Source organism: Rhinolophus sinicus, chromosome 1 (genome assembly GCF_057876585.1).
Source record: "Rhinolophus sinicus isolate RSI-liver-muscle chromosome 1, RSI-T2T, whole genome shotgun sequence".
Classification (NCBI taxonomy): Eukaryota; Metazoa; Chordata; class Mammalia; order Chiroptera; family Rhinolophidae; genus Rhinolophus; species Rhinolophus sinicus.
This window is the reverse complement of record NC_142501.1, coordinates 2,742,073-2,750,448: the sequence shown is the minus strand read 5'-3', so window position 1 is coordinate 2,750,448 and position 8,376 is coordinate 2,742,073. Positions and strand designations below refer to the sequence as shown.

At 53.1% G+C, this 8,376-nt stretch overlaps 1 long non-coding RNA gene across 1 annotated transcript; it reads right to left on the bottom strand.

Moving 5' to 3' along the window:
* Positions 1-560: 560 nt before the first annotated feature.
* On the bottom strand, positions 561-2,546 carry LOC141568860 (uncharacterized). The gene is made up of 3 exons (XR_012492093.2): positions 2,397-2,546; positions 2,161-2,292; positions 561-805 (listed from the first exon to the last, which is right to left on the bottom strand). It is a non-coding gene; the product is annotated as an uncharacterized LOC141568860 (long non-coding RNA).
* Between the last annotated feature and the right edge of the window lie 5,830 nt (positions 2,547-8,376).

Genomic DNA, 8,376 nt, shown 5'->3' with positions numbered 1-8,376 from the left:
GCAATAGATCATTTCACGGCAGGTCTGGGCCGCAGGCAGGGGCCCCACGGCCTGTGCAGTCTCGCCCACCTGGGACCCTGTGGGGCTGCTGCCCATGGGTATGAGCAGGACAGTCGCATGGTAATGACTCAAGTCAGCTCTTCGCATAGATTTCAGAACATACAATCAATTCCTTTGATAGGATTTAAAGACAAGAAGAAGAGCTTATTAAATCAAGTTAAGCCTCTGCCCTGAGTGGGTGGAAGGCGGCTCAAGGCTCAGGCAGCCCTGATCAGCGCCCCTGCCGCCCCCCCCCCCCGCCTCCTGTTCAGCTGCATCCCTGTGGTTTCCTGCCCCCACCCCGACAAGCCCTCCCCAGGAGACCACCCGGCCGCCTCCCTGCCTCTCCCTGAACTGCCTCTCCTGTCGCTTCTGCTGACCCACCTCAAATACACAGTCTGTCTCCTCCTGGAGATTTTCCTGGAGTCCCCAGGCAGAACCAGCAGCCCCCTGCGCCCCCTCCCAGCATGTAAGGACCACCCACAGTGTTAGGCCCTGTGGTTCTCGTAACTCACACTCGCTTGGCTCCCGGACACCAAGGCCTGAACCCCAGCTTGCTTCCCAGGTGCAGCGTCGGGGACAAGGTCCTGGTGGCAGGCGCAGATGTCACAGGCAGTCTGGGAGTAACCGATGGTCAGTGAGGTGGCCTGAGGCAGGGAGGCCCTGCCTCCCGTCCACAAGGCCCCCTGACCCGGCATCCTCGCTCAGGTGTGCAGGTACAGAGTGAGAAGCTGCCAGCAGCTGGCATTCGGTGGTGCTGCTCTTCCTGGAAAGAGGTGGGAAAAGCAGAGGAAGCCACCAGGCCTGGCTCCCTTCCAGACAGGGGGCTGAGCCCAGGAGGCCAGCTGCCCTCCGAGCTCCAGCTCCAGCACTGCAGGCCCTACCCTCAGCCTGAAGTGAGCACCCACACACACACACGGTGAGGCAGCCCCTGTGGGTGCCCGGTGGGAACACGAGGGGCAGCTTCTGGACTGTCTGCAAAAGCAAGGACGTGGGTGGCGGGGTCGGCCGGGTGAGCCGTGTGCGCTGGCCAGTCTGGCTCCCTCCTCCAGGGGCTCACTCAGGCCCTTCACAGGCCCCCATGAAGTGGCCTCATCTATTCCACACAATAAGGACGGGCTCACATTTACTGAGACAGGGGCCAGGCCTGTCACATCCCACAGGGGGCAGCGCAGCTCCATCCCACAGAGGAGAGCAGCCTGGTTGAGGCCTCCCCGGGGCCCATTCGTCACCATCAGGCAGGTGCTTCGTCCTGCTGGCCCTGCTGTGGCCCAGGGCCGGTGCCCAAAGCCCTGCATGGCCCTGCAGCTGACCCCTCCCACAGGCATGTCTTCCCAGCAGACACCCTCACAGGGCTCATCAATGACGAGCCAGGCGGCCTCCTCCAGGCGCCACGGGGCATCCGTGTTGGGGTCACTTGCTGAGTGATGTTGCGTTCTGACCCACAAGCAGGGCGAGGGGTGCTGGATGTACCCTGAGTTAAGGGGCAGTGGCATGCCCCACTGGCCCAAGCACCCCTCCCCATGGTCGAGAGCTCCTGGCCAGCAGAGGTCCCAGGGCCAGTAGGGACCTGGGCCAAGAGGCACTGGGGCCAGCCCAGGCCGGGGCCCTTTGACTCCACCACTGAGCTTCAGGTCCCTATCCAGGGAGCCCCTGCATGGGTCCAAGGAGGGGAGAGGGCACAGCACTGTGGGGAGCTCAGAACACAGGAGACTCTCATCTACATGGCAGGGTCAGTGCCACCTGCCCCAGGTGGTGGAGCCGCTCCAGGTCATGAGCCAGCTGAGGCCACAGCTGCAGCAAGTGGCTGGGGTGGAGCCCGGTGCGCAGGTGGCCTGCCCAGTCGCACATCCCTGGGACAAGGATGGCTGTGCACAGCTCACAGCTCAGGCTCGAGGAAGGGGAGTCTTGGATCAATTGATTTGCATCATCGGTTGCACTGGGCCGTGGGGTCTGGGAGGCCAGGGTCAGCCTGGCCCATATGTGCCATTACCCTGTGTGGCCCCGCACATCTGGAAGCGGGGGTGAGGGACACATGTACACTGGCTGCGCTCCGCCCTCAGAGGCCCCATTCGTGCAGGTATAGTCATCACATCTGCCCGCTGTCTGGGAAGAACGCACCTGAAACGCAGGCAGCCACCTTTCTTTTGGGAGAGGCTGTTTGCACGCAAGATGGAGGTACAAGCCCCTCCGGGGTGTCCTTCCACCAGGTCAGCAGGCCACAGATGCCCAAGGTCACTGGTGGGAGCTTCCCTGGAAAGTGCAGGTGTGGAAACACCCCCATCAGTCACAGAAAGCAGACTCGCTCCCCGACCCCCTCTTCCCTCCTGCCCAGACTCAGGCCTATATCCTATTACCTTAATTTTGAAATGTATTTGCCTCTGCGTCTGTCTGATCATCCAAGCAGGGTCCCACGGCACTCCTGCAGCTCGCTGCTCTGAAAAACCTGTTGAGGGCCTGAAAGTTCAATCAGGTAAGGTGACCACACAAATGTTGTCCTGTGGAGCCTGTGTCACCCCTCCAGCCCCACCACCCCATCACGTGGGCTCTGGAACCATTATTTATTCATGGTGCTTATAGCAAGTGCTCGCGGTGATGGGCGGTCACCCCCCCACCCCACCCCCCGTATGGCCTTCCCACCCAGGATCCAGGGGGCCGGACTGAGGGGTCCCCTCTGCAAACCCTCCCATTGTCCCTCCAGGGGGCTTGGGGTTCCTGACCAGGTAAGGATGTCAGATGAAAATGCTGCCAAGAAGAGCAACGGGGAGGGAGGGGGAGGCTGCAAGAGGGGCATACGCAGCCCCTCCTTCCTTTCCATCGTGTCCTCCCAGACAACGACTGGGTTACCCTGACAGGGGGACAGTGAACCCTCTGATTCTGACGGCGTGGAAACAGTTAGTTAATGGGACAGCGCAGCTCAGTGCACGTGTACTAGTATCTGGAAGTCGATATAGACCATTCATCACTACAAATCAAGGGGAAAAAGTCTGAGCACATGGAGTTTCTGAAGGTAAAAGATAAAAACTAAGAAAGACAACAAGACACTTCCCTGGAGAACATTAGGGGGTGAGGAGAGGGGTTGCCCCCCCACCGTTGTTGGTGCCCAGAGCAGGGAGATAACGGTAACATATGAAGAAGAGGCGCAAGTCTGTGCAGAACAGGAAGAGGGAGCTCTGTGTCAGGACCGTGACAAAAGCAGAGAAAATGTAGAGAAATCGAGAGGAAACCTGAACACATAGTCATCACGGGGTCTCATGGGTGGAGCGCACACGTTCCTCTCAGGGGACCTTAGCACATTCACGAGACTTGGGCAGAAGGAAAGTCTACTAGTATAACACAACGAACCTGACACGTAGGAAAAGCACACAACATTCTCTGACAATGATGAAAGAAAACTGGAAATGGAAAACAAAATGGAAAATCACAAGAGCATTTCCACCTGGAGATTTTTTTAACGTTCTCTTAAACAACATGTGAGTTCAAATGAAACTCAAACCAACATCGCAGAACTTCTGGAACACAGTCCTGCTGGAAACACTGCATTTCAGTCTGTGGGATGGAGCAAAAGCAGCACTTGGAGGAAATTCCAAGGCCACGAGTTCCTGTGGCAACAAAAAAAAGCAAGAAAAAGAAATTAATTAAGCATCTGATCCCAAAAGTTTCAAAATGGAAAGTGAAAATTTTAATAAAAGTAAAAACAGAAACTGTTAGAATTACAGCAAAACTAAAAAAAAAAAAATTTTAACTGATTGTTTGGAAACAAAGTATCACATCATCTAATCATGAAAGAAGGGGAAACCAAGCCCACAAAACAGGAAATGATGCAGAAAATAACCTCAGCAATAACAATTACAAAGCTGTAAGTAACTACCTTGCACAGCTGTCTGTAAACGTATTTGAAATTTGATTGAAATAATGATTTTTCTAGGTGAACGTTATCTACCAAAAGCATATCAGGAGAGACCCACAAGAAGAAATAGAAAAAGCTGAAAAGCTGGAAAAGAAACATCCCTTCAAAGAGCAGAACCCACAGACCAGTTTATGGAGGGCATTGCTCGAAGGCCGGCCAAGTTTCCCAAGACGGTGAAAAAAGAAAGGGAAGTGAATTCTCTTTGTGACACGGCACAAAGATGACAGACATGGGACACTGAGCACACACCTGGCAGTGACAACGTCAGCAGTAAGATGAGAGGACCCAGCAGTACAAAGCAGGCAGCAGGACTCAATTTTATGGAACTTAACTGATAAAATTCATCACTTCAGTCGATGTAAGGAAAAAACACCACGTTATCATTTCCACATTCTTGATTAAAAGCACGCGGTCTCCCTCGGTGACAGGAGCGGGCACACACCCCCTCCGCTGCCAGGCGGCCTCATTGCACCAGCAGCATCCAGGCGGCCCTGCCTGATAGGCCCATGACAAGGCTGCCCCTGGCACCACCACCAGCTAACGTCTCACTGGTGGTAGCACCCTGTTCCAAATGTACAAGAGGAAAAAATAGATATGTAAGAACCAAAACAAAGGAGATAAAATTATGACTGTGCAGACGATGTCACCTGGAAAACTCATGAGACTCCAAAGACAAAACCACCACAAGTACAGGAACCAAGTCAGTGGCTGGGAGGTGAAATTAAAACGTGGAAATAGGGGCGGCCGGATGGCCCAGCTGGTTAGAGCAGAAGCTCTGAACCACAAGGTTGCGGTTCAATTACCGCAAGGGATGGTGGGCTGCGGCCCCTGCAACTAAAGATTGAAAACGGCCACTGGACTTGGAGCTGAGCTAGACTGAAAGGACAACGACTTGGAGCTGATGGGCCTGGAGAAACACACTGTTCCCCAATATTCCCCAATAATTAAAAATATATATATAGGTAAGTCATCTTACAAATAAACTTTAGAAAGAAAAATGCAAAACCTGTAGCAGGAACTCTGAAGCCCCCCTGATGGTCACATATCACGTGGGAAATGCAGGAGGACCCCTGGGTGGGAAGCCCCAGCACAGCGTTTCTCTTGGGCCCAGCTCTGCAGCCTACAAGCCTGGGCTGAGCCTCTGGGCGCCCCTAGAAGAGCCCGCCTCTGGTGGGTCAGAGCAAGCCTTGCCACGGGGGGGGGGGGGGGGGGGGGGGGGGCGGGGGGGGGCGGGGGGGGGGAGTGCCAGCGATCAAGGGCGTGGCTGCACCAGGTTCCAAAGGAACTCCAGGGGCTCACCCCGCATTTAGCTTCATCTTATGGTATTTGTGAGGCCTGGATACTGAATAAAACATCATGGCAACGAAAAATAATTTATTATTTTCTATACAAGAGCTGTGGGTCATCCACATGCTACTAACATCTGCTTGCTATTTATTCAAGATCCAATAAAACCAGTAATTAAGCTAGGTTTTTGTAATTAAAAAAGAAAAGAAAAAAAACAGAGAAATGCAAAGGACTTAATTTTCACAGCAGCAGCAGAAGATGGGGTGGCCACACCACAGGGTGGCTTCTGCTCGCTGGCCTCACACATTCTCCGCAGGGAGCAGAGTGAGCCGGCCTCGCTGCCGGCTCAGCCCCGACAGGCCCTCTGCTCAGTTTAGAGGCACCGTCTGGTATTTTGCTTCCTCAGTGGGCTCAGTCCTGCAAACCACAGACCTGTCCAGGGCCCAGCCCTCCCTGACTGCTACATCCAGTGGGATTGGATGACCTCCTGGAATGATGGGGATGATGACGGACCAGGAGAAGGTCAAGGCCATTTTCCAGGTCGGGAACTTGGGACACAAAGGAAGGACGTGTGTCAGCAGCACTCCCACTGGTTGTCCCCAGACTCTGTCCTCACCTGGCCTGGCAGGGTCTCAGAAGACCGTTCCTCTCCACCCCGCCTGGCTCAATCCCTTAGGTCTGGTCCTGAAACGCCTGGGCTAGGGTGCTGCAGACAAGTGGCCATCTGTGGGGTTCTGGCCTCTCCCAGGTGGGAGAACGGGCTTCTCCAACGGGTGCTCGGCCCCCTGCACAGGCACAAGGACACGTCAGCCAGCCGTGTGGGTGGCCACACTCTCAGACTTAGTGGCTATGAACATCTATCTCCCTCAGAACTCTCCCAGCAGGTGGGGTGGCCCGAAAACGGAGCTGAGCCCCTTGGCCACGGCCCCTCCAGTCCCCAGAAACGCCCCAACCCTCATTAATTGCCCACAGGTGGGACATCATGCCTGCCAGCCAGGCTGCCCAAGGTCCTGGACCTCTGGCTTCCTCGTCACTACATGGAATTAATCAGACGTGTATACCTGAGACAGCCCATCCCGGGAAAGCACCCGAGAGGGTGACTTGTCTCTTCCTCCTCCTTCCACAAGACAGGCTAATTAAAATGCACACAGTTATTGAGTTATTGGAGAGGGGGCCGTAATCTATTAATTTGTCATCTTTGGTTCCTTCAGGGACACTTTCTGCAGTCCTGCAGATAATTGGAGAGGAGATTTCTGCGAAGGGCAGTCCTGACCCCTGCAAGACAATTTCCCAGAGAACATCCTAAACTGAGTAGTCAGAACTGAAAATCACAAGTATCCAGCCACTAAACTGAATAAAAATGGAAATGTCTGCTCTGAGGCATCATTACCTGCCTGTTGAGCTACAGCCAGTCCTTGGTATCCATTAACCTTTCCTCGAGTGGCCCTCTCGCCCAGCAGGACGGATATTCTCCGCCGAGGTGTCTGGTGGTTTGACCTTTATTCAGCTAACAGCACAGGGCTCGTGGTGTTAAGTGGATGCCACTCCAGGACAAAATTGATCCTAGAATGAAAATCTTTGGCGTCATCCTAGATAATGTGATGGCAAATGTACTCAGTCCTCTGGGCTCAAGGATAAATTAAACCAAAGCCAAAGCAAACAGTTATCTCCCTACCGAGTTGCTTTAAGGCAGAACTGGAGCCTCTGCTTCTGGGAAGAAGCCCTGGTCCCCGGAGGCTTCCCACACGACCCAATGGGAAGCCCGAGCTTTGGCTGCTCCAGGAGCCGCTGGGAACAGCAGGGCAGACGTTAATGTCTTCCCAAGAATGAATCTGAATCTAAACAAAATGTTAAAATAGGTAAGAACACATTGGAAAAATTAATGAGAAAGGACTTGCCCCACCCAAGTGGAGTGAGGAGCGAGGTCCAAATCCTGAGTGTGAACTCTGCACAAACCTACGCTGACGGCTGTATTACACGCCTGCTGGAAAAGCAGGCAGATGGAAAAGCAGGCAGAGGCCAGCGAGAAGCCCGAGAGGCAGGCCTGTGAGTCGTGCTTCGTGAACACACCCCCAGCAATGAGGTCTGGAGCAGCAGGAACCTGAAATGCCAGGTGCCACAGCAGACAGCACGCGGGAGGGTTTCTAGAGCTAAGCTGACCACCAACTTCTAAAGGCACACGGGAGAAGCTCAGGGGAAGCCGCAGAAACAGACCAGGGACATACATTGCTGAGAAGTACAAGAGAAGCCAGGTTTGCAGTGTCAATCCAAATAGTTAACTGCCTACTGGGACAAGAAGAAAAAATAATCCCCAGGAGAACACAAACAATCCAGAGTCTCTAAAAATGTATCACCTACAACGTCCAGTTTTTAACCTATTGTTAGACATGCAAAGAAACAGGAAATGTTGACCCACAATCAGGAAAAAAAGGCAGTCAGGATAAATTGACTCCAAATGAACCTAAATATTGGATCTATCAGAAAAATACATCAAAACAACTGTTATAACTATGTTCAAAAAATAAAGATACAGTCAAAGAGTGAAAATAAAATATGTATAAAGAAGTAGAAGAAAATATTATATCAATGAATAATCAGACAGGAAATCTCCGCAGACAAATGGATTTTCTAAAACTGGTGACTACAATAACCAAAACAGAAATTTACTGGTTACCCTTGACTACAGTTTGGAGGTGACCAAAAAAAGCAGGGTATACTTGAGGATAGGACAATAGAAATTGTCTGATCCAAAAGGCAGAGAGTATAAAAGATTTTGAAGAAATATGAACAGAAGCACAGACACCCGTGGGACAATATTAAGCTAGAAACCCAGTCCCCACCCCTGCCCAAGCCCTCATCTATCCATCCACGAAGCAGACCTCCCACCTCAAAATGGAGCCCAAATCTGCCCACTGTCTCTACCTGCTGCCTCTGACCACTTCAGCCTCCCTAACGACCACCCTGCCTCCAGTCCTGTCGCGGTGCTGGAGGCTGGACACCTGAGACCCAGGTGCTGGCAGGGTTGGGTTCTGGTGAGGGTCTCTTCCTTCTCTCTGTGTCCTTACATGGTGGAGAAAGACAGCCCTTCCCATAAGGACAGTGTCCCGTCCTGGGGACCCCACCCTCACAACCTCAGCTAA